At 42.2% G+C, this 23,911-nt stretch overlaps 1 protein-coding gene across 2 annotated transcripts in view; it reads left to right on the top strand.

The window, feature by feature from the left end:
- The window catches only part of BDNF (brain derived neurotrophic factor), a 70,579-nt gene that overhangs the window by 16,306 nt on the left and 30,362 nt on the right, over positions 1-23,911 (top strand). Inside the window, exon 1 of one of the 2 annotated variants that reach the window (XM_075567301.1) lies at positions 2,025-2,342. The exons of the other annotated variant lie outside the window; for it this stretch is intronic. The gene's annotated coding sequence lies outside the window, so the exon portion shown is untranslated. Of the gene's footprint in view, positions 1-2,024; positions 2,343-23,911 lie in introns of those variants that run through there. 2 annotated transcript variants of the gene reach the window in all.

Here is a 23,911-nt window from a genome sequence, read left to right as displayed (position 1 = left end):
TCTTCTTTAAAAAGTGACTTGAAGGATTAAAAAAAATGCCTTTGAAATACATATGAATTACACTGCTACTTCATGGTAATACATGTTGTTATTAGTTTCATAAGCATGCAAAGAATCCTGCCAATGTTGCAAGAGGAACTGCACTGAGTTACAAGCCCAGTTTTCACATAGCATGGGTTTTATTTTCCTTGACTGGCACAGTACACAATGAATTAGGATGGATCATGCAGAACATTATACAATCTATAACATATAGGGGTTCTTTACTACGTGAAAATGGGGAAAAAACAGTGCCAAAAAAAATTGCATACCATTTATCAAAGGGGAAATCCCATTACTTTCTATGGGATTCTTTAATACATGTGGTGCTATTTTTGTGTGCTGATCTTGCCAGCAGTTTTGCAACCAGAAGACTTTAGCTGGATGATCTCTATTGTCATCCTGTATATGTGAATCTCCTCTTAAGTGGCTCACTTACTACTGTCTCCCAATTCTGGTGAAAGAAAACGGCCTCAGGTTGATCAAACACCCATTTCTTTGCCTTGTGATATTTTCCTTTTAACATCCAGCGTGGTTTATTATAAACCATTTATTGGACAAGTGTTCTGCTGCACGGAGACTGAGTAATTACCCCCTTTGAGGTCAAAAATTCACAAAGGTCCTGGCTTTCCCAGGAAGTTATTTTGCCTTTATCTTGTAACTGGAGAGATATTTAGTTTTGAAAAGCAGAAGGTGAATATGATGATGTGTAGAAACGGTGCTGTGTGGTCTTCCACTGTTTACGCTTGCCCCATCTATGGTTAGATCCAAGCAGAAATAAACACAATACATCATATATTCTTAATATGCTTTTCTACTCTATAAGCCATTCATGGCCAGGGTATGTATATATTATTTAAAACATTCCATTAAAAGAATGTTCCACACGTGTTATAACCCATTGTTTTCAACCCCTTTTAATTCCAAGCGTTGGAACCGCCTGTTATATATTCCTATATCTGTAGCACTTGTGTTTGCAATAAATATGCATTACTTAATATTTTAAATTGGGCTGCTTCGGTTATACAGCTCAGAGACAATCTGGTCTCAATGGGAGAAAACATGACCGACCTCAGGCTGCTGGGTAACAATATCTAATAACTCAAGTGACAGATGAGGTGGTATTTGGCAATGAAGGTTCTTAAGTAGAATTTATACTGCTGTCTGTACAAAATGACAAGAAACCTTACAGATGGGATCATTAACGTATATAAAATGAGATCTCAGTGTTTGGTGACTAGCAGCTTATAGAAAAACCTGGCAAATCGTTGCTGACAGTTGTTAAATACTTTTGGATAAAATAAAAATGAACACTTTGCCAACAATCTAAAGGTTGTTAATAAATGTTAATAAATATGAATGTAAATAAATACCTTAAAAATGCTATGGTATCAACACCTATTTGCCAAGATTCTAAATAACCTCAAAATACTGAATACCGAAAAAATACTTAATATCACATTTGTTCAATGTAAAAATCTATTATAGTAAGGCATGTATAAAATGTGTGTGTATATAGACACATACACACACACACACACACACACACACACACACACACACACACACACACACACACACACACACACACACACACACACACACACACACACACACACACACACACACACACACACACACACACACACACACACACACACACACACATATGCATTTGGGGATATTATAAGGATATGTAGATAAGGATATTAGGAAACTAGATTCTTAATGGTAAGCATAGTTGAACTAAATACATTTAAGTGAACTGGAGGACATTAGAACTCCCTGCAGGTTACAGATAACACCAGCAGTTAAGAGGTTAACAATATATATTTTTTTTAAAAGACCCATCCCTACTGTATGCAGGGGGTTTGTGATTCTTGTAATTCATGCAGTAGTGTGTCTTTTGAGAGGTTGAGGAAGTATCACATGACAACACACGTCAATGAGCGTAGACCAGACTAGAGTGGATTCCCTCCCACATTCCCATTCACAGCTCCAGAGGGCTGATCAGACTTTATCTAACCCCAGTGAGTTACAGTAGTATGAAATCTCTCTCTCCACCAAGATCAAATGGAGCCATTCAAAGAGGGGATGCCATTACTACCACCATGCAATTTCCACTATCAATAATTTAATCCTCTTTGCTGCAGAACAGAAGAAGAGCCCCAATATTGATTTTGTTTTAGCTTTTTGAAGGTGGAAAGAAACTGAAAAAACAAACAAAATATACACAAGAGTTTCATCTGAGATCCCAAATGCACCTGTATTGATGTGTTCTTTCACAAGTAGTCACTGAAAAGGTGGGTCCCATTTCATTACTGTATGTTTGAGAGACTCTCTGTAGAGTTAATTAAGTAGTTTCTTTAATTGTGGCTTTTCAGCAGGTTTCATTTGAGGGAACAGTGTACTGTTATCTGAAACGTTCATTAATAAGCAATGCTCTTATTATCTTGATTGCATTCTTAATCTAAGACTTGATACAATTGAAATACATATAGATTTTTTTCTTAATCTAAGAGTGTGATACAATTTAAATACATATAGATTTTTTTCCTTCCAGCTATTGAAAGCAGTATTAATAACCCCATGATCAGAGGTTTTATCTTATTTTACTTTATGCTACTTTTGACATTGGCAGCTTTTTGGGTGTCACCTGATACTTATTTTTGCTGCTTCCCTGATAAATAGAAGGGAAAAGTTACAAGCTAAAGCTACGTACTATCTTTAGATCTGTTTTCTTGTTGTAGTTATTGAGAAATGCACTGAGATCTGGCAAATTAAAATATGTATTTACCAAAGTCTCCCGGCAGAAAAACAGGTGCAAAGACAACTGATTTCTGAAAGAAACAACAAAAGCATTGAAAACAATGTGCTTTTTCCCCCCTATCTGCACCTGGTGTAATTTATCTACACCACTAACGCCCAGACTTGCAGCCGGGAGACTTTCCTAAGGTGATTTAAATTGCCGGTTACATTGAGTGTAAGGTATGATACATTATTCCACCCCGTATTTCAGATCTGTGATGGGTACACAAACTAACGTTGCATTATTGCCAGATATTAGGAGAAAGTTGGGACATGTATATGTCTGACTAATGTCAGATTCCCGTATCCCATTACTCTTTTATGAAGTCTGTTGCTGGGTAGGACGGCTCCTCTGTCTCTTTAAGCAGCAAGCAGTTGTATAGCATGGATGGGAGGGAGTTGGACCAATAGAGGTACAAAGAGGGATTTAAATAATTTCTCACTGACAAAAGCCAAGACATTCTCGTCTAAATGGCTTGCTAAACTCAACCAGCAGGACTGGAAGCAGCAGCAGCAGCAGCAGCAGAGGAGGAAAGAAGGGAATTCTCATCTTTCTCATGAAGATTTGATGAGAAACTTGAGCTGAGCTTCTGCTGTCACTCAGATCATGAATCTACTTTCTAATCTTCAGCATGGGGAGATGACTTTACAGAGAACTTTCTTCAGGTCCCCTGTGTTCATGTAAAAAAAAAAAAAAAAAAAAAAAAGCTGAGGCAAAAAGAAGGTAGGACCTGGATAAGTCACAATACAGGTAGAACAAGAACAATGATCTGTAAAATTGGGGTTGTATTTTGTGAGCAGAAAAACGTAACTTAGTGCTGGAGGCAGTACAATGTTTTAGAAATCACCGCATCGTGACAGAGTTGAGCAGAAAGGAGGTGGTTAGGATTTAGGAAGCTTTTGAAAGATAAAAATGAATGGGATGAAAGGGTTACTGTTGGGGATTGATGTTTTCTGATCTCCTTGGGCTGGGTATGTACTGTATGTTGTGCTACTGAAATGAAAGCTATCCCCTCCCCCCCCCCCCCCCCCCCCCAGGAGTAGTTACAAGAGCCATAACACTGACCTGGTGGCTAACTCTCTCTCCCTCTCTGTCTCTCACAAAGGGTTAAAGTGTGTCTCTAGTATGTGCTACTTAGTACTGTATTGTAATTTATTTACCAAGCTGTGGAGCCCCTTTACTGCAAACAGAAAAAGTCTAGTTTTAAATATGTTCTCGTCAGTCCTTAATGAATAATTAATCTCCCTTCATTGTCTGTAGAATAATAGTAATAATAATAATAATAATAATACTAATATGAAGAAGAATCAGCAATTAAGCCCTTTACTGCCAGTACGTTGCTTCCTTCCTTGGCAGTGAGTGGGTTAATGAAACTCTTTGTTTACATTTGGTCCCTAAAAATAACCCTTCTAAGTTTTCTTCGTTGTAGAGGAAATATTATCCCTCTCCCCCTCTCCCCCTCTCTCCCTCTCCCCCTCTCCCCCTCTCCCCCTCTCCCCCTCTCTCCCTCTCTCCCTCTCTCCCTCTCTCCCTCTCTCCCTCTCCCCCTCTCCCCCTCTCTCCCTCTCCCCCTCTCTCCCTCTCTCCCTCTCCCCCTCTCCCCCTCTCTCCCCGTCTCCCTCTCTCCCTCTCTCCCTCTCTCCCTCTCCCCCTCTCCTCCTCTCCCCCTCTCCTCCTCTCCCCCTCTCCTCCTCTCCCCGTCTCCCCCTCTCCCCCTCTCCAATGCAGCACCTAACTGGCTGCTCAGTGTTTAGAAGGGTTTCTCCCTATGCCTATGCACTTCCCTGTCCTGTATCCCACGGATTTCAGACAGTTGGCTGGGTATCTCCTTATCTGCCCCAATTCCCCATACACACCCGTGTGTTGGATATACACTAGTTTAGCAGCAGTGTTAAGATCCTCACGTCTTCCAGTGAAAGTAAATGTACCAGAAGTGAAAATAACGTTGTGCAAAACGGCGGTGACCTGCAAATGTGAGCTTTCCAATGCCATCTGGAAGGAGCCACCATACTGAACATGTTTAGTGGCTCTTTGTAGACGGTTGGGTTAAGGAAGTGAAAGGGAGCCCTCTTCTGGCCAGCAGATGAACACCTGCTAATAAACCGAGAGGGTTCCAGTTGGAGAATACATGAAAATGAGAAACACAGGGACGTGTAGAAGAGGGTATTACAGAAGGGGACGTTTTTATATTGCTTTCTTTAAATAAGTTGTGGTTCTTCCCAAATAATTTCCATTCATGCGTTGGTCTGCTTCAAGCTCAATGGTTACATGATTTAAACCACGTGGATTTCTAATGTATATACTGTATGTTGAAGGGATTCAGAGTTGGTTGGGTGTTCTGCTCTCTTGCATTTTGTTTGGATAAGAAACAGTTTGAGCTTCTTTTAAAGCTTCCACAATGTATCACTTAAAATCAGTTATACAATTAAGACTTTACAACACCAATAAGGGAATGTTCTTGGCCATAGAGGGATATTTTTTGCAGTAGTCCATCTTTCTGAAAAAAAATGTTGCTCATATATATAATCACCAACTCATCATTTTAATAAAGCTAGGAAGTATGCCCAGCAATTGTATTGCACTGTGATAATGCAAATGTTCCACATGCTGTGCACACACACTCTGTGGGCACACCTGAGAGCTCCCAAATACAATTTGCATGTGCTTTGCTCTGAATGGGATACAATCAGAATCTGTTTCTACCTGTGCAATTGTTGGTGGCTTAGGGGCAAACGCCAAGTCTCATATCTGCAGATTTTTTAAATACTTTGTAAATAATCACACACTTGAAATCATGCAGTTCTGGGAAGTGGACATAATACCGTAGTATAAGTTATGTTAATATATAAACAACAGGTCCGGCAATTACAGGGCTTATGTATACAGTTGATGCAATCTTGACTATTTAGACACTGGAGAAATTAAATTTTTAAGTGTATGATAAAGATATATATTGGAGATTAAATAAGAAAGATGACCACATTTGGTATACAGTATGCTTCATCTGCTAAACCAGAAGTGCTCAACCAGTCCTCAAGCCCCCCTCCCCGACCCTCCCAAAAAGGTCAGGTTTGCAGGATATCCCAGCTTCAGCACAGGTGGCTCTATCAGTCCCTGGCTCAGCACAGTCTTTGATTGAGCCACCTGTGCTGAAACTAGGATATCCTGAAACCCTCACCTATTGGGGTGGGGGTGGGGGGGCCTTGAGGACTGAAGTTGAGCCCTACTGTGCTATTCCACACAAACACATTGACAGGATCGTTTCCTTGATTCGTTCATAGTTAGGTAACATCAACTGTGCACTTATCATTTTAGAGCATAAACTATTTGCTGTAACATTACGTTTTAACCTCTTTAATGTTGGGGTTCCCAGTAATGTGTACTAGACCACTCTGGTAGTTAATAATATTGATGTTTTAATAATATTGAATATTTTAACATTTACTTTTTAATACGATATGCATCTGCTTGTTAGAGACTGTGCAGTGAAATGCAAAACACAGTTGTTAAAATGTAACCTTTAATGGAATTTAAAACATGCAAGTTACCATAACTGGAATTCCAGAATCAAAAAAAGCTTTGTTCTTGTCTTCTATTTCCTCATACGCAGAATAGAAAAGATGGTACCTTCTATTTGACGCTCAGTGTTTTTTACTTCTTTGGTTTTATAGCTTAAGTTTAGATACGATGTGTAACCAGAGGCACAAAATCCATCCAATGATACCATAGGATGATAAAAAAAAAAAACCCAAAAATGGGTCCAAAGAACACTGGGTCTGCTTCCACTAATAGCAAGCAAGTAGAATTTTCAGAGAAACAAAAATGGAAGCAACATAGTGTAATGTATTTTAATGTGGTGACACGCACCAAAAAAGATAATATTACACTTACAGAAGGTCAAAACAAATAAGCGTTGGGTGTTCTTAAAGTGGGACACCCGCTCCTTTCTTTAGCGGTATCTGCAGTCTTTCTCCCTGCCTGAAAACTCCAGAGAACCTGATTGGCGGAGGGTCACACGCGCGCAGCGTCCCCTCAGATCCGATGTCTCAGCTGGGCAGTGGAGAGATGGAAATGCCTGCTAAGGTTTCTACGGAACACTGCAGGCTCCAAAATTGAAACGCCAAAGTCCAAAACCCTACGCGTTTCGCCAGTGAGCCGGCTTCCTCAGGGGTATGAATACACCTCTTGAGGTTCCCCTTTTTATAGCCATGAAAAAACAAACAAATTGATCTGGGTCAATCAAGATCTTAAAGTGACTAGTGCATCTGGAAGTATACTGTATCTATATGTGCAATGAACAATAGATACATACAGTATATAATAGACAATATTTTTGCCAAATCTAATAAATTTAAATATAGTAAGGATACATAAACATTGTAATGCACAGTCAAACTCTAAAAAATGGATGATAACTGAAATGTAGAAGGGAATATTATCGGACATTGACTAGGATGATAAATAGATATGTCTAACACATCCCTAGAGCCAAAAGGTACTATTATGAATAAATAGTAAAAATATATATATATATATATATATATATATATATATATATTATATATATATATTGATTTAAAATCTCTAGGATGTTTTAGATATATAGGATAAAGTTTAAATAGCAAAAATACATATTTGTACTATACTTATAACAAATCTAAGAAGTGATATATGAGTACAGAGGAGGCATCAAATCGTCCATATACTAATATTACAATTTTGTTGGAGAATTTGATTTAAACCACTAATATCTAAGACAGTCTTAATATTCTAAATGTTTAAAACGATAATGAATCTATATGTAATACTAAGCTAAAAAATGTAGAGCAATTAGACAAGGAAAAAAAATAAGATCAATGTTGATATTGAGGCCATGGAGGTTATGGGTCACTAATTTGTAAATCCAATATATCTCTTTCTGAGATAGATCTTGTGTCCTATTGCCCCCTCTCCAGTTCTTAGGAACAAAATCAATAGATATATAGATCAGACCCTTGGGGGTAGACTTGTCGAATCTCTCAAAGTGTAATGAAACATTGTCAGTTTCAAGGCCTAATGAGATATTTTGAATATTGTTCTAAAATCCTTGTTCTTAGAGGTCTTATCATGTGGCCTCCATATTGCAGGACTACATATTGTAGGCCGCAGGGACATTCAAAGACATAAACCATATAGGTGCTTCTGTAATTCACATAAAAAAGTATTTTAAAGATTTAGCTGTTCTTTTAGACAGAAACGTATCTGTTTTACTGATACCAAAATTGCATGCCTCACAAGTGTAGCCCTGCTCCCCCCGCCCTACCTGTGAGGGTTAAGGAGAACTGAGTGTCCGCGATGGTGTGGGGTAACAGGACAGGCTTTTGGTGATCTTAGGGTCCTTCTCGTGGGTGACAGCGCTTCCAGCCACTGCAGTCTCAGTAATGGCACTGAACAAGCATACTCTCCTGCCCAATAGAGTCCAGACTCAGTCAGGGAGTATATAAAACTGGACCCTTTTTTCGGCGCATCCACTGCAGATGGTATTACAGTGATGCATCTTTGGAGCAGGATCCTAGGCCCCTGGATGGTACTAAGCCTAATGGTAGTTGGGGCCTTGTAATCTCTTGGTAGAATATATCAGCTCCTAGGGGAGCTGACTAGCACGTCTCACTCCCAACAGGGAGGGACTAGCACTGACTACAATTTGAAGTGCTTCCTCTATAGTCAGAGAAGGGGAGGGCACAAGGTCTGCACCATGACAGGCTACACACAGACTAAATGTCACCTCCACTCCTGCCAATCAGAGAGGTTGCAAGGAAGGTGGGAAACCCCACAGGATAGCCTGCAGCTATCAGGATTTACGTGACAGGAGGGCAAAGAGGTAGTCTGGACCAGCCTAGGCTACACTCTACCCTGGGTGGAAAATCCCATGTCCCCACTGAAAACTAAATTTGGGTACCATCCATCCGTCAGGAACCTGGAACACAATACAAGGTTACACATTGGATAATAAACAGTATAAAACATATCCTTAACCGATTACAGTGATGATGACTAAACAGTCTCCCAACATAAAGAACTGCTGGATCCTTACCTGTAGAACTTAGGATCAGGCTTTTGGATCACCAGTCCCTCAAAATCTTTTACGCACACAGCATGCACCTTAGGGGCACCAGCCTGCTGCCGGAGTTCTACCCTGTTCTTAAATATACAGGTTCCCACCATCCATTCTCCCATGATGGTACATATACGGGACTCGGCGATAAATTCCTGCTTACTGGTTTTGGATTTAAGATAGGCCAGTACGGCTTGCTTGAGCCAATCATGCCTATGGTCCGCTGTCTCTTGCATGATCGGCTCGGGTACATATGAGAAATCGTACCCATTTGACTGACTGTACCGGTTTCTTATTGCCCTGTCAGCTCTGCTAAGCCTTAATAACTTTTGGCCAGCTCCTTGGCCGGGTAAGACCCAAAATGTAGGCTCATTAGGGTCCACCTCCTGGAATAGAATGGAGGGGCCCTGGGGTGTTCTAACTCCTACATTTATTTCTCCCAACTGCTTACGGATGGCTTCAGCGGTGTCCTCTGGGGAGAATGAGCCTTCTTCCCACCAATAATCCACTATGGGCCCATTGACTGGTACGAATCGAGTCCTGTTCATATTAGCGACATAGCATTGGAACATAGGGTCCCACCACCTAAGGGGTTCCCCAGACAGAGGTTTAGGTCTGGGACTATTGGACCTAGTGCCCACCAGGGATGACACTCCAGATGTATTAGACTGCTGTGATTGTGAGGACTCCCTGAAAGACCTAAAAGACCCCGGAGACATAGGCGCTCGAATACAGTGGGACACTGGTATCTCCCCCTCTGAGTCGTCAGATGTGCCATCCCTTTCCCCAAAAGACCAATCCCTCAAATCAGTGGATAACTTAGGGGACACAATCACAGAGAAACCGGGATAGGTGGAAGTGGCAGGGGCAGAAACAGTGGCCACAGCAGAGATCGGAATACAGTCCTGAATGTAGGTGGCTTGGGCAGGGACATGAGTGGGCATGGCTCATGACCGGGGCCTAGCAGTGTACATGGCTAGGCCATTGGGTGCGGGCTTACTACGGCCCTGTGGGGGTGGTAGTGGACTGACATCAGGGTTTCCTGTGACCCATTCGTATACATTGGGCCACATAGCAGGGGCATCGGCAGGGATCATCCCAGCATTCACTGAAGGTGAAGCTAGCAGTAGTTCCGCTGGTGCCATCTTGCCGACATCATCATACAGGGAAAGTCTCGCGAGTGCGCCTGGCTGGCACGAGTTCGGCGGCGGCGATCACATCCGGCGGCGCCGGAAGTGCATTACCCCGCGGCACAACAAACAAGGCCCACCTGGCTCCACATCCAGATAGGCTGCCGCAGGATCCTGGTAAAAGTATGAAGTGGCAGCCTCACCCATCTGAAGGTAGGTGACATCTTCTGGCTCCACAGGATTCCTCGCACGCAGCTCCACAGCGCCGACGTTCTCCTCCAGGGTTCCAGATGCACCACGGCCGCCTGGATGGATGCCTCGGAATCAGGACTACGCCTCCGACACAGGTAAGGGACGGTCTCTCCTCTGCAGGTCTCAGATGGCTGGTCGCATTTTCTTCTGGTGAAGGCAAGGACACCTCCTCCGGGCCGTGATGTCGGGGTACCTCGCATTCCCTGGTGGCTATCGGCACGGAGCTTGCCCGCAACCGCACTGCCAGGGGAAGCGCACCCAACACACCCGGGGCAGTCAACTCACCCTCCCAGTCCTCGGCTACGGGTTCAAGTGCTGGAACTGCCAGGCACAACACCTCAGGCGTCATCTCTGGCACCGGACCACGATAATATCCGTGTTTGTTATTTAGGGCAGATGGGCCCAGGATGTCGGCCACTGCAGGGGACCTGGTAAAGGCTGCACCGGTTGGTGTGGAGGCCCGATCGATGGGTATAAACAGGTCTGCTGGCCCAGGGCTGGCAGGCCTCATGAAGAAGGCCCCCCAGTGATGGCACAGCGCACTGGGGCTGGTGTTGCCTCCGTGGAGCTGGCATTGCGGGCAGATGCACCGCAGGTATGTCTGGTCATTCACCCAGATGACTAGATAACCTCTATGGAGATGAGGGGTAGGCTCCGATTGGCTGGTTAGTTTTCCCCCTCCCCTGGGTGGAATTTGGGGCTGTGCAGAACAGGGTGTGACCTGGCTCTGGCTGAGCCAGTCATATGGTGCTAGGACTTCGCGCCGAAAATCTTGCAACTGGTTTTTGCAGAGAGCTTGCATTTCTGCAACAAGCTCATGCGGTCCCGATTTTGTGGCGGGAGCGCCGTTTTGAAACAATATTGTCAATATATCTTCACCAAAGGACCAGGTTCACACCAAATTGGTTGCTGTTGGCTAAATTTCGATATAGCATTTTGACTTTTGACTCTTTGTAGGGGGTTTTGGGGCCTACGCCCCTGGTCTCATCTCCTTAGGTTTCTTATCACACGTCACATATTTAAGACTGAAGGAATTGCCCAGTGGTTTTGTCCCTGCATTTTAAGTGGCTCCATCCAAGTGTCATCTCTGGGCAAGTCACTTTATCTCCTTGTGCCTCAGGCACCAAGATTAAATTGTAAACTCTACAGGCCAAAAATTATATGCATATAAAAAGAACAATATTATTATTATTACTCCTTTTTAAATCCCTGTGTAGATAATTAGGATAATAAGGCTATAGTCGCCATCAGTGACTCCATTGCCAAAATCTTAAACTAGCCAGGTATTCAGGCTTTTCTTCATAGGTGTGTATACATCTAACTTACAAATTCTAACCTGTGTCTGCCCCTCCGTGATGGCAGCTACCCACTCCTGCAAATGTGCTCTGCCTGCCACAAACACAGATTTGAAAGAACTCCAACAACTGGATGCTTTTTGCACATTGAATATGCATTGATTATGGGAAACAATAACACGTTGCATGGGGTTCTCAACTCCAGTCCTTAAAACCCCCCCAACAGGTCAGGTTTTCAGGATATCCCTGCTTCAGCACAGGTGGCTCAATCAGAGGCTCAAGCAAAGACTGCGCCTCTGAGCCAGCTGTGCTGAAGCAAGGACTGATTGAGCCACCTGTGCGGAAGCTGGGATATCTTTAAAACCTAACCTGACCTGTCGGAGGGGAGGGGAGGTGGGGCTTGAGGACTGGGGTTGAGACCCCTGAATTAAAGAACATTAAGAAAGGCAATACCTGAATATCCTGTCATTTGTTAATCACATTGGGGATTCTTTCATACAAACTACAAGTACTCTGTGTGCTAGGCATTGCCCCAGCTCCATATAGACTGATTTATGAGTGAGATTTTTTTTTTATTGTTAACCCTACAGGGGGGTTCAGCAGCATGTTGTGATAAAGGGACTTGTCCAAGTTAAGAAGAAGCTGACGCTGGGATTTAAATCGGGTTTACCCGCTTTTAGGGCAGTGACATTACCCCCGTGTCTCCCTCTATACTTGTGATGTTTTATTTGTGGTTTCACGTTCTAGTAGCTGTATTGGTCCTAGAGAAGTGCAGGTTCGTTATTGTGTGGCCAATATGGGGGTATTTTTTATAGCTGAAGTGCACATCATTTTCCAAACCTCATACTGCACGTCACTTATTTGGGTTTTATAATGTGTCAGAGGGGCCGTAGGGACCGTATGATCACCAGTCTTCAGAAATTCCATTTGTTGTTTGGAGGAAAACAAATCCGCACATTTTGACACCATCTAATACAGGTTGCAGTTTTTAGACTATTACCACAGGAAGATCAATAGTCATCACTTATTTATGCTTCTAGTAACTGAGTTTTAATGGATGCAGGTAATCTTGATGCTGTTTTTCATTTCAAGAGGTACTGAGCAAGCTCCATCTCCCTCTCTCGTGGATATACTTGTAAATGCAACTACTTGTGGTAGCATTGGAAACTTAGACATAAATGAACTGGGGGAGGGTGGTGAAGAGATGAGTAACTTTGGCTGTTCAACATACGAGACTTTCTTTAGAATGCGTGAAATCCAAGTATAGCTTGTTTCAATTATGGAACTGTAACAAAAAATGTGTGAAATGTATGAAAAAATCCAACGCAAATTAGCTTTAATGCAAAGACGTAATTAGTTGTGATTCAGCAGGACAGCTTTTCTGAGCTACGTCACTTATTTTCCCTGCATTAAACGCCCCTATGGCAAAGAGGATGAGTATTCTTCGGCTGCGCTTATAGTGCCGGCGACAGCGACGTCGCGGCAAAACAAATCCTATCCCTGTGGAACCCCTTGCTGTATGCCTCCGATTGAGTAATAGAGGCTCCTAAGTGGATATATACTCTTAATGTGGTAATTACTAACCTGACTTGTTTTCAAACGATTGTTATGACCACTCTGCTTTTCCCCTTTGTTGCAAAATTGCTGTTCAATTGCAAGACTGAATCATCTCGCTCAGTAATTCCTAAACAAGCACTCTCGGTTATGTCAAACTGTGAATTGAATCCTGAAGAGGGGTTTTGAAAAGAAATCCAGCAGAGCTTTCTGTGAACATGCTGCTTAACTCTTTCAGCGATGCCAAATATTGCAATGCATTTCCCTCAAAGGGCTAAATGCACAGGGGGAAACTGCAATATATACCACATAGCATCAAGAAGCACAATAAAGGGTTAAAATATACATGTAACAGTGTATGAGGTTAATAAAGGTTCATACATCAAGGAAAAAGTGGTGTAATTCTGGGGGGGGGGGGGGGGGGGAATGTGCCAGGTGTATTAAAGAAAAAACCCTATAGAAAGCAATACAATTTTTTTCTTTGATCCAGCTGGTGCAAATATTTTTGCCCCAGAATTGCAGCACTTTTACCTGGATACTGTACTTAAGCCCCTAAGTCTTAACCCACGTGCTCTAGTCTATTTATCAAAAAGTAGCCACGAGCCCTGAGCATCAGGGCACCATGACCAATGGGACTAAACTCCCTATACCGGTTAGGGTTTGTACAGCATCATCCCCGACCTCTCCCCCTCTGGTGGTAGGAGGTGTCACGGCTTGGGGGGAGGTGAGGGGGAGGGGCCAGGGATGTTATGTAAAGTCCGTAGCGAGATCCATGCAATTCCCTCCCGCCCTCCCTCTTTCGTGTATCATGTTAATATGGTTGATGTTGTACTTGTTGAATAAAATTAAAAAAAATAAGTGGGGGAAAAAAAGAAATTAGTACATACGAGGGGAAAGGACGGAAGTGAGATAACCTCTCTGCTTACGTTACCATTATGGGGTTCATTTTGAGGCGTGTTGTTGCCTCTGTCGTGGCCGGCAGTTGGGGGGCGGGTGGGAGGGGGTAAGTGCGTTTAACCTTGCCAGATGGTGCTCCATGGCCGGTAAAGCCCGGTGGAGCCTTGGTGGGAGTGGCGAGTCGGCAGAACTCATTTAAATGTCAGTTGCTGGTGCCTGGTCTCGCTAAACATCCGGGCCGGGCAGTGTAGTGTTGCAGGCCATGGTTGGAGTTCCATTGGCCTGTGCCCAGGGAGCGAGCACTCTGGCAGGGGGTTGGCACTTATCAAGCTAACTTATGTTTGATTAAAGCCCGCGGCCTTATAACTCCAGACCTTGTTTGTGGTTATTTATTTATGTTATGGTGTTGTGAGTCTGGGTCACCAAAAAGGTAGGGCCGTAGGCTCCAAATTCATCAAAATACAGAAGTTTACTGTTAGAACAATGGAAGAAAAAAACACACACACACATACACACAGTTTCCACCAGCATTTGTTAGAGTCAATATCTGAAGTTGAATGAGTTTCCATTGTGGAAAATTGTCCCCTTCAAGTTTAATGCAGAGTTAACTGAAAGGGTTAATTTGTGATTTTACATGAACAAGCCATGTAGACGTGTGCTGTTTCCACGCTGGATATTCCATCAGCATTAAGAAATCCTGCCCTGTGCAGAGTGAATCTCCATATTAAATTGTAATTGATATCCGTATGCTGCTTCCATGTAAGTCTCAACAACCAGGGCACATAGCAACAGACAATTAGCTGGCGGTTCCTTAGCTTGGACAATAATAGTAACATCATGTAGAGCAGGGGGTCTCAACTCAAGTCCTCAAGCGCCTCCGCCTCCCCATCCCCCAACAGGTCAGGTTTTCAGGATATCCCAGCTTCTGCACAGTTGGCTCAATCAGTCCCTGCTTCAACACAGGTGGCTCAATCAGAGGCTCAGCCTTTGATTGAGCCACCGATTGAGTCACCTGTGCTGGAGCTGGGATATCCTGAAAACCTGACCTGGGTGGGGGGGAGGCTTGAGGACGGGAGTTGAGCCCCCGATGTAGAGAGTGCATTTTCTTATAGAGACAGCAATCATGCTGAGACACTCAGTATTGGTAATTGAGCTTTCCTATGGATTAACGTGCCCTGTCACGCTTGATTCACATACGTGACAGCATTAATTGCAATTACCCAGTTGACTATGCAGAAGAGATTGGTAGTTTTTTTTTTTTTTTTTACAAGGTTTTGACTACAACAATGTTACATTTTGTAGTGACATCCCATGGTGGGATCTGGTTGCTTTTAATTGACTGTTACAAACACGCAGGTTTGTAAGTGCAGGTCTGTGCTCATAAGGTTTCAGATGTTAAAGGCCATTGTTTTGTTGCACTGAATAGACATGTTTGGAACTCCATGGCAACAGGGATATCATCAGCATGTCAAATTAAAGTGTAATCTTTGCATCTCTTATTGATACATCTGTCATCAGATGAACCTTGTAGCACAGCAAATGGAGACCAAGCTCGCACGTCATGTTTCATTGGCCGCTGTGACAATGCGGAGTAATATGTTGGTGGCATTGGGAATTCTTTCTTTTCTCAGTAGGGAGTGACAATTATCCTTTCACTCCGACAAGAGAAAAGCCTTCTATGCCTGTACTGTTTATTTTCACACTAGGATAGCAGTCTCTACTTTACCTTGTTCCCCACTTCCTCTCAACGTCCATTGCTAACAGATGTCCCTCGTATAAACACTGTGTATAATATTGTGTTTCTGTATTCCTGCCCCACCTGATGAAGGACTCTGAGAGGTTGGGAAGCTTGTAACTTATCAACTGCTTGTTGGCCCAATAAAAGGTATCATACCCCGTACTCCCGCTCCCTCCTCTGTTACTACATGGAATAAATGCCCAATATTGCAGGAAGCCTACTAAATTCAAACACTACATTAAACAAGTTTAAAAAAATATATATATATACACAACATTACCATTCTCACGTCCGGTAAAGGAAGACTGCACTCCGATCAATGTAAACAAAAAAAGTCTGTATTAGGCATAAATACAAGATAAATAGGCCGCCCAGGACGACGTTTCGGTCCTGGAGTGGATCCTTTCTCAATGGTAATGTTCTTTTTTATTATTATTAGAGATTGGCACCTGTTGATGTTCCTGAGTACATTGAGTGCAAGCTGTGAATTGTATGTATGTATATATATATGTGTGTGTGTGTGTGTATATGTAGTTAACATATTTAATCCTGATAAAGCATATGCTTTCTAATCCCATCAATTATAAAATTCTAACTGTTCTGATAATAAATAGTAGGTGTGTAAAAACTGTTATGTGGTTGGGGAGGGGGATTTTATCAAGGAAACAAATGGTGGATCCGCCACTGATGCTGGGAGGTATTTTGAACAGGAGTCTTTTAGGGTCAATGAAGGGTTTGTGAAATTCTCTACCGGAACAAGTGAGAAAAAAACAACACTGGCCAAAAACGAGGGTTACTGTATCACTTTTGTAAAGTATGTTTATTGAATAGTATACATGCACTCGCATTCCCGTAACCCCTTTACTGCCAGAGGCTGCAATACATATCGAACTCACTGGCAGCAAACAGGTTCATATCGCTTTATTTTGTAGTTAAAGAGTAACATGTCCATATATTTGATCATCCCTGGGAACTGCGTGTACCTGTGTTGCTCTGGACTTTAGCACCAGGACCATGTTTTTTTGTGTATGTGAGAGCTCCGTAAAGTTCTTGGATAAAAATAATGAGGCTAAATGTGCTTCCACAGCATTGTCATATTCACATCATAGTAGCTTTGCACACAAACATCTTTTAACCAAACTTATAGTATGGGTAAGAAACCCAAGATGGCATCGACGTAACGGCCATGCGCCCACAAGCCCAGCGCCATTCACCACACTGTCACATGCCCCGCAGTGGTAAACCGCAGACAAGGATTCTGGGAAATTGAATATTTTACCCTTGGTGAATTATTGTAGATTTTTAAATCAGTTTGGACTTGTAGTCATTCAATGGAAAATTCCCCCCTCCTCCCCAACCACCCAAAATGCTTCAAACGACAAACTACCCAAAAAATGCACAAACTGTAACTCCTTGCTAGCATTGCTGCAAAGAAAACGGTGTGATCTGCACTTCCCAGAACACAACCAACTTCAGAAGTATAACAACATATAAGGGGCTATGTGTAAAAACAGTGAAAAGAGAAATTACATGTACAGCACCAAAACTATACAATTCATTTAATCTGTGCAAATGTCGGAACACTAGTTAACCAAGTGTTGTACATTTGACAAAGATCCTTGGAGTAGTTTATGCCAAGTAAGACTCAGCTGAAAGTTTGGACTCATATAAAAACAGACATAAGTAATGCCAGCAGACACCGAGTTTTATATATCTCAATAAAATAGGGATTCTCCATGGAGAAAAAGGGTTGAAATAGGAAATGTTAGAATAACTCTGCACTGCAGCAAGTTCATTTCAGTTTCCAGCTGCTGGTCCAGTACACGAGCTCATGAATTTAGAGGACTCGGTGAGTTTAACCTGAGTTACTCCATTCAGCCAACATACCCCAAGCAATATAAATGAGTGACTTCTAGACAATGTGAAGCTCTCTTACAAAACCACTAGGATGTCAATTACAATAAAGCTCAGTTCAACAGTCCAACAGCATCTATATCACATAACACAAGCACTGTTATAGCAGCAGTGCCACATAACATGTTGTAAATAATTCAGGCAGCAGTTTGAACGAACAAAACATGAACCTACCTCTCTCTCTCTGGATTCTATTTCAATTTTATTTCCAAGGTGAACTAGGCATTTGCATCTTTTGAGAGCCCCTCCTACTGATACATGGCCCAGGTGCCCTAAGTACTGTTATTTAATGTAACGTTAACCTAAAATAACTTGGTTAATCATGTGCATGAAAGTAAATAACGTCATAAATGACGGCAGCGGTTTTATGCATTTAAATATCTTAGTGGATTTAAGATAAACTCGAGGAAAATAACGTCCATGATTTATTTAGGTAACATAACGTTATTTGCTTTCATTTAACAGAACTTCGCGCATCTGGGCCTATGAATTTACTCATTTTTGTTGACCACTTCAAAGACAAGGTGGACCCTATCAGATGTGAGATACTCTCTGTACCTTCATCTACACCTATTATCCTACATCCCACTTCCCCTAATCCACATTTTTCCCCCCTGTAACAGAGGAGGAAGTATCTCAGTTACTATTACTATTACTATTACTCAGTTACCTTTTTTTGCACAAATCTATTGTATGTGATGGCAGATACAATAGATTTGTTCAAAAAAAGGTTGGACATCTTTTTAGATGGGAAAGGTATACAGGGATATACCAAATAAGTATACGTGGAAGGATGTTGATCCAGGGATTAATCTGATTGCCAATTCTTGGAGTCAGGAAGGAATTAATTTTTCCCCTTAATGGGGTTTTTTGTTTGCCTTCCTCTGGATCAATAAGTATAGATATAGGATAACGTATCTGTTGTCTAAATTTAGCATAGGTTGAACTTGATGGACGGAAGTCTTTTTTCAACCTCATCTACTATGTAACTATTTAACTATGTAACCATGTAACTATTCTCCTCCCCTCTACGGGTTGCTGGTTTCACCTGTTTCATCCCCTCCAACCTGTCACTCCCACTCTGATCCTTGCACTCACTCATATTTTCAACTCTTCTATTTCCTCTGGCATCTTCCCCCCACCCTCCTTATAATCATGCTGTTATGAAACCTATTCCTGAGAACAACACACTTGACATCACTAACCCTAACATCAACTATTGCCCTCTGTCTCTCCTGCCTTTTTAACTCTAAAAGTCTAGGATGGCCTGTATCTTCCCGCACGCTTTCTTTCCTCAGCTTGTTCGCTCCCCTATCCCCTCTCCAATCAGATGTTCACACTGCTCATTCTACTGACACCTCACTCACCAAAAGTTCACATTGCTAAATCCCATGGACCTTATTCCCTTCTCATTCTACTTGACTGGTCTGCAGCCTTTGGTACTGCTGACCACTTCTCATTCACTCTTTCCACTCCCTTAGTATTTGGGGAAAAGCCCTCTCCTGACTTTTTTCCTACCTCTCTCATCATTCCTTTACAGTATCTATTGCTAACGCCTCCTCTTCCTCTGGTGATCTATCTGTTGGTGTACCACAAGCCTTGGTTCTGGGAACCTCTCCTGTCTTCTCAGTATACACTCAAGATCGGTGACCATACCAACTTATTTTGCTTCAAGTAACACCTGTATGCAGATGAAACACCAAACCTCACATCTGCAGTATAGTTCCAAGTCTTTGAATGTCTCACAGCAATCACATCCTTAATGGCAACTAGACACATTAAACTAACTATGTAAAAGAGGGAGCTGCTGATAATCCCATTTAAATCAAGCCCCATTGTGCCAATTTCCATCACAGTTTGAAACACTACAATTCGTACAGTTCCCCAAGCCCTTTGTTCAGTTGTCAAATTTGACTCTTCTCTTTGGTTCTCCACTTAAGTTAAATACTAGTGATAATTCATGACTCTCTTTTTTTTCTCCATAACATTGCTAAAATATGTTCTTTTCTGTGTTTCTATACTACTAACATGTTAATTCATGCCCTCATTCTCTCCTGTCTGGAATACAACAACCTTCTCATTACTGGGTTTCCTGCCTCAAAGCTCTACACCCTTCAATCTATTCAAAATGCTACGGCACGGATAGCCTCAATCTCCTCTTGATCAGTCTCTGCTTCTCTCCTCCTGAAATCTCTGTTGGCTTCTCATTGAACCCAAAGGTCACTTCAACATTATTTTTCTCTCTTTCAAGGCTCTCCAGTTCTCTGCCCCTCCTTATACTGTATCTCAGTTTTAATATTTTGCTATACCATACTCTGTTCCTATGCAATGCTCATGCCTGTATTTATTCTACCCCCTGTGTTGCTACAGCGCTCACACCTACACCCCTTCTCACATGCTGCACTCTACCTCTGTAACTCCCTCCCTCTCAGTGGCTGCCAAACACCTTCTCTCTCTAACTTCAAAACCCGTCTAAAAACTTACCTGTTCAATTAATCATTTAAATAGTCCCCAATGACCCCTACTCGTTACACTACAATATGCTGTTATACACATTGACATTTACTCCCACTGTTTCTGTTGGTCTCCCCACATCCCAATTTAGATTGTAAGCTCTTTGGGGCTCCTTTCTCCCGGTGTTAAATGTAGTATTGATGCACGTGTCCCATCAGCAGTATTATATTCCCTGGGCCGCAATTGTATGGTAATGTTTGTAAAAATGGACATAAATATGCCTCCGTGGCTTCCCAGGGTCGGGAGAACAAGATGCGTATCTGAATGTATCATTCCTGTATGAATAAGGCAACACAGCTGAAGAGAGAGCCTAGTGAACCAAGTCATTCTCGGGTGCTTATTCTATATACACTGAAGCGGCTGACCAGGCCGGTCTCGGATGAAATTCCCCATTGACTTCCAGATTGGCTTCTGCGCTTATAGAATACATCCTTAAACCCTTTCACTGCCAGTGGGACAAGCAATGCCTCTTACATTACATTACATGGCATAGCTTCACAATGTTGGTCCCAAGCCCGGTTTGACTGTGTCACTGCCAGACATGTAAGGGCAGGTCCATACTGCCTTTGCCCGCGCAGAGGCATGCGCCTGTGTGACCTCACCCGCGGGTGTGGGTTTTTGTCCATGATAGACGCGCCGTGCGGGGCGTGTCTAGGGGCGTCACGGAGCTGGATCGCCCTCATTGGGCGAACTGCTCACGTAACCTGCCGTCACGCCAATAAATCAGTTTCAACTGATTTCTCGCGCAACACGCGCCGCCTCCTGCTGCCGCCTGCTGCCGCCTGCGCGTGCCTGCGCGGTCTATGGCGCAATCAATGCCTTAAGGCAGTCTATCTGCGGCAGCATGGACTTAACTTAACATTGCATCTATGCTAAGCCTATACTTAACCCTGGCATTGCTAGGGAGCCCTGACATGCCTTGCAGAGGAATGCCTTGCATGGCTCAGCACAGAAGGGGTTAACAGAAGCAACTTGAGATATTTCTCATTTGAGTTCAGAACATAACTAACACAAGGACAAGGGGAAAAGGGCACTTCTTATCAATACTCCATCCCGATGACAGTAATAGCTCTAAATGGTTATTGTATTTGTGATAATAAGCTTCAATTCAGTCATAACAACGGATAGATTCTGACCTTCTGATCTGCCTTTGAGCTTCATAAATTGAAAGGTTCCTGTCTATTACATTCCTTAATTTATCATCCAGCTTTTACCTAACTCAAAACCTTATTACCTTCAGGCTCTCCCTACTTGATGATGCAAGTCTTTCTTTCAACTATTAATAGCAATAATATAGTTAGCTTTGTCACTGCTGCAGGAACCTGTGAGATATATATATATATATCTATATATATATACAGTGGTTGACAAATCACCAAAAAATCTACTCGCCACACAAAAAAATCTACTCGCCACCTAGTACCAAACGTGTGCTGCTTGGGCCAATATTTACTCGACCGGGGATTAAATCCACTCGCCCGGGGCGAGCAAATGTATAGGTTTGTCGAACACTGTATGTATATATATATATATATATATATATATATATATATATATATATATATATATATATACACACACACACACACACACACACACACACACACACACACACACACACACACACACACACACACACACACACACACACACACACACACACACACACACACACACACACACTATATATATATATATATATATATATATATATATATATATATATATATATATATACACAGATGCTCCTTTCTCAATGCAAACATTGGGACGTTCTCAAATTAGATCCGGACCTGAGAGCTTACACCAGTTCTAGACCTAAATTTGCCTTTAGGAAAGCAAACACACTTGCTTCAAGTATGTCTAAGAGCTTATTTCAGTCCACCAAGCAATCTCACTTACAAAGTATACCTAAAGGTTTCCACAAATGTGGCTTTTGTAAATGCTGTAAATACGCTTTACCCACGAAACGCATACAAACTACTTTTCCTAAAAAAAGAAAAAAAGACACAGAATCAATGCGTTTATCAACTGCCACACCAGTTATGTTATCTACGTTATCATTTGTGGCTGTAACAGTAAGTATGTTGGCAGGACAATCAGACCCTTACACATTGGAATCTCAGAACATTTGAGACTTATTAACAGGAAAGATCTATTTCACCCAGTATCGAAACACTTTTCCACATGTCCATTAGGTGGATTGAAAAACTTCAAATTTTATGGAGTGGAACACATTCCCATTCATGTTAGAGGAGGCAATAGGCTTAACAGTCTTAATAGAAAAGAAATGTCTTGGATTTTTTGCCTCAATACACTACAACCCCATGGGCTAAATATTGAATCAGACAAGTAACAAGAAGTATGACCATGGGTAATAATAATAATACTAATAATACTAATAATAGCATGTTCTTGTATAGCGCTGCTAGTTTTACGTAGCACTTTACGGAGACATTTTGCAGGCACAGGTCCCTGCCCTGTTGAGTTTACAATCTATATTTTTGGTGCCTGAGGTACAGGGAGATAAAGTGACTTGCCCAAGGTCACAAGGAGCCGACACCGGGAATTGAACCAGGCTCCCCTGCTTCAAACTCAGTGCCAGTCAGTGGCTTTACTCACTGAGCTGCTCCTTCTCCCCAGTATATAAGCACCGTGTGTCGAGATGAGTCAACAAGCAAGTATAGGAATAGCACTCCCACACTGTTTGTAATGGTAACTCTGTAAGTATATACTGTATCATTGCCCTAACCCCACATTGTTCAGATCAGCATAATTACCACACCCCACAGCTGTCCGTAGAGCGGTGAGCACAAAGCATAACCTAACTGCGCAGCAATATTCCATCAGAACACAACTGAAGCCATTGAAAAACCTTAAGAATATGTCGCTGGGTGCAATCCGTTGAGCGCAGTCCATACTCTTGTGTATGGTCAGCTATAGAGATTGCATAAGTCCTCTCCATTTGCACTGAAGCGTACATGAGACTGTATGTATATTGTTATACGCAGGAGCAGGGAGTCTTGTATGGAAGTGAGGTGACATTCAATGGGGTTCCAGCTAGGCGCGGACGAATGATTTGGCAAAGTTTATATCCGCGCAGCATTTATTCGCAAGTGCAAATCTGGGCGGACACATCTGAGCTCGAACAAACCCGCCTCTCAAACTGTGTTTGCTCATAAAAGGTTCCATTACAGTATGCCAAATTTCCCAAGGAAACTGCAAAAATATTAAAAGTTAAATGGATATTGACTTTAAAACTCACAATATATGTGAATATTTTAAACCGTTGTCAGAACAAATAGAATGAAATCACTAGTTCTAGCGTTCACCGTGCGGCTGGTTCTGATAACCCCCTGGTGACCTCGGGCATGTTTTCTATCCTAGACCCGGTGCTGTTTAAAGGCAATCTAACCCCCGTATTCACCGTGAACTGAAGTTGGGTAATACACATTAACCGCCACTCACAGCAGTTGGGGTATAGTGCAGCAAAACGGGGAAAATCCTATATGTTTTGTTTTGTAAATAAATCAGTTCTGTAGTATTGGATAATACTGTCTGCATTTTTTTAAACTCCTAGTGCACTTTTTTTTTTTTTTTTCAACTTTGTTTTTATTGGTTTTTAGTGCATACAATCAATGGATTACATTACGTTGATATTTATTCCTCGTATAC

Source organism: Ascaphus truei, chromosome 12, assembly GCF_040206685.1.
Source record: "Ascaphus truei isolate aAscTru1 chromosome 12, aAscTru1.hap1, whole genome shotgun sequence".
NCBI lineage: Eukaryota > Metazoa > Chordata > Amphibia > Anura > Ascaphidae > Ascaphus > Ascaphus truei.
The sequence above is the reverse complement of the archived record's forward strand: the minus strand, read 5'-3'. Positions and strand labels throughout refer to the sequence as shown.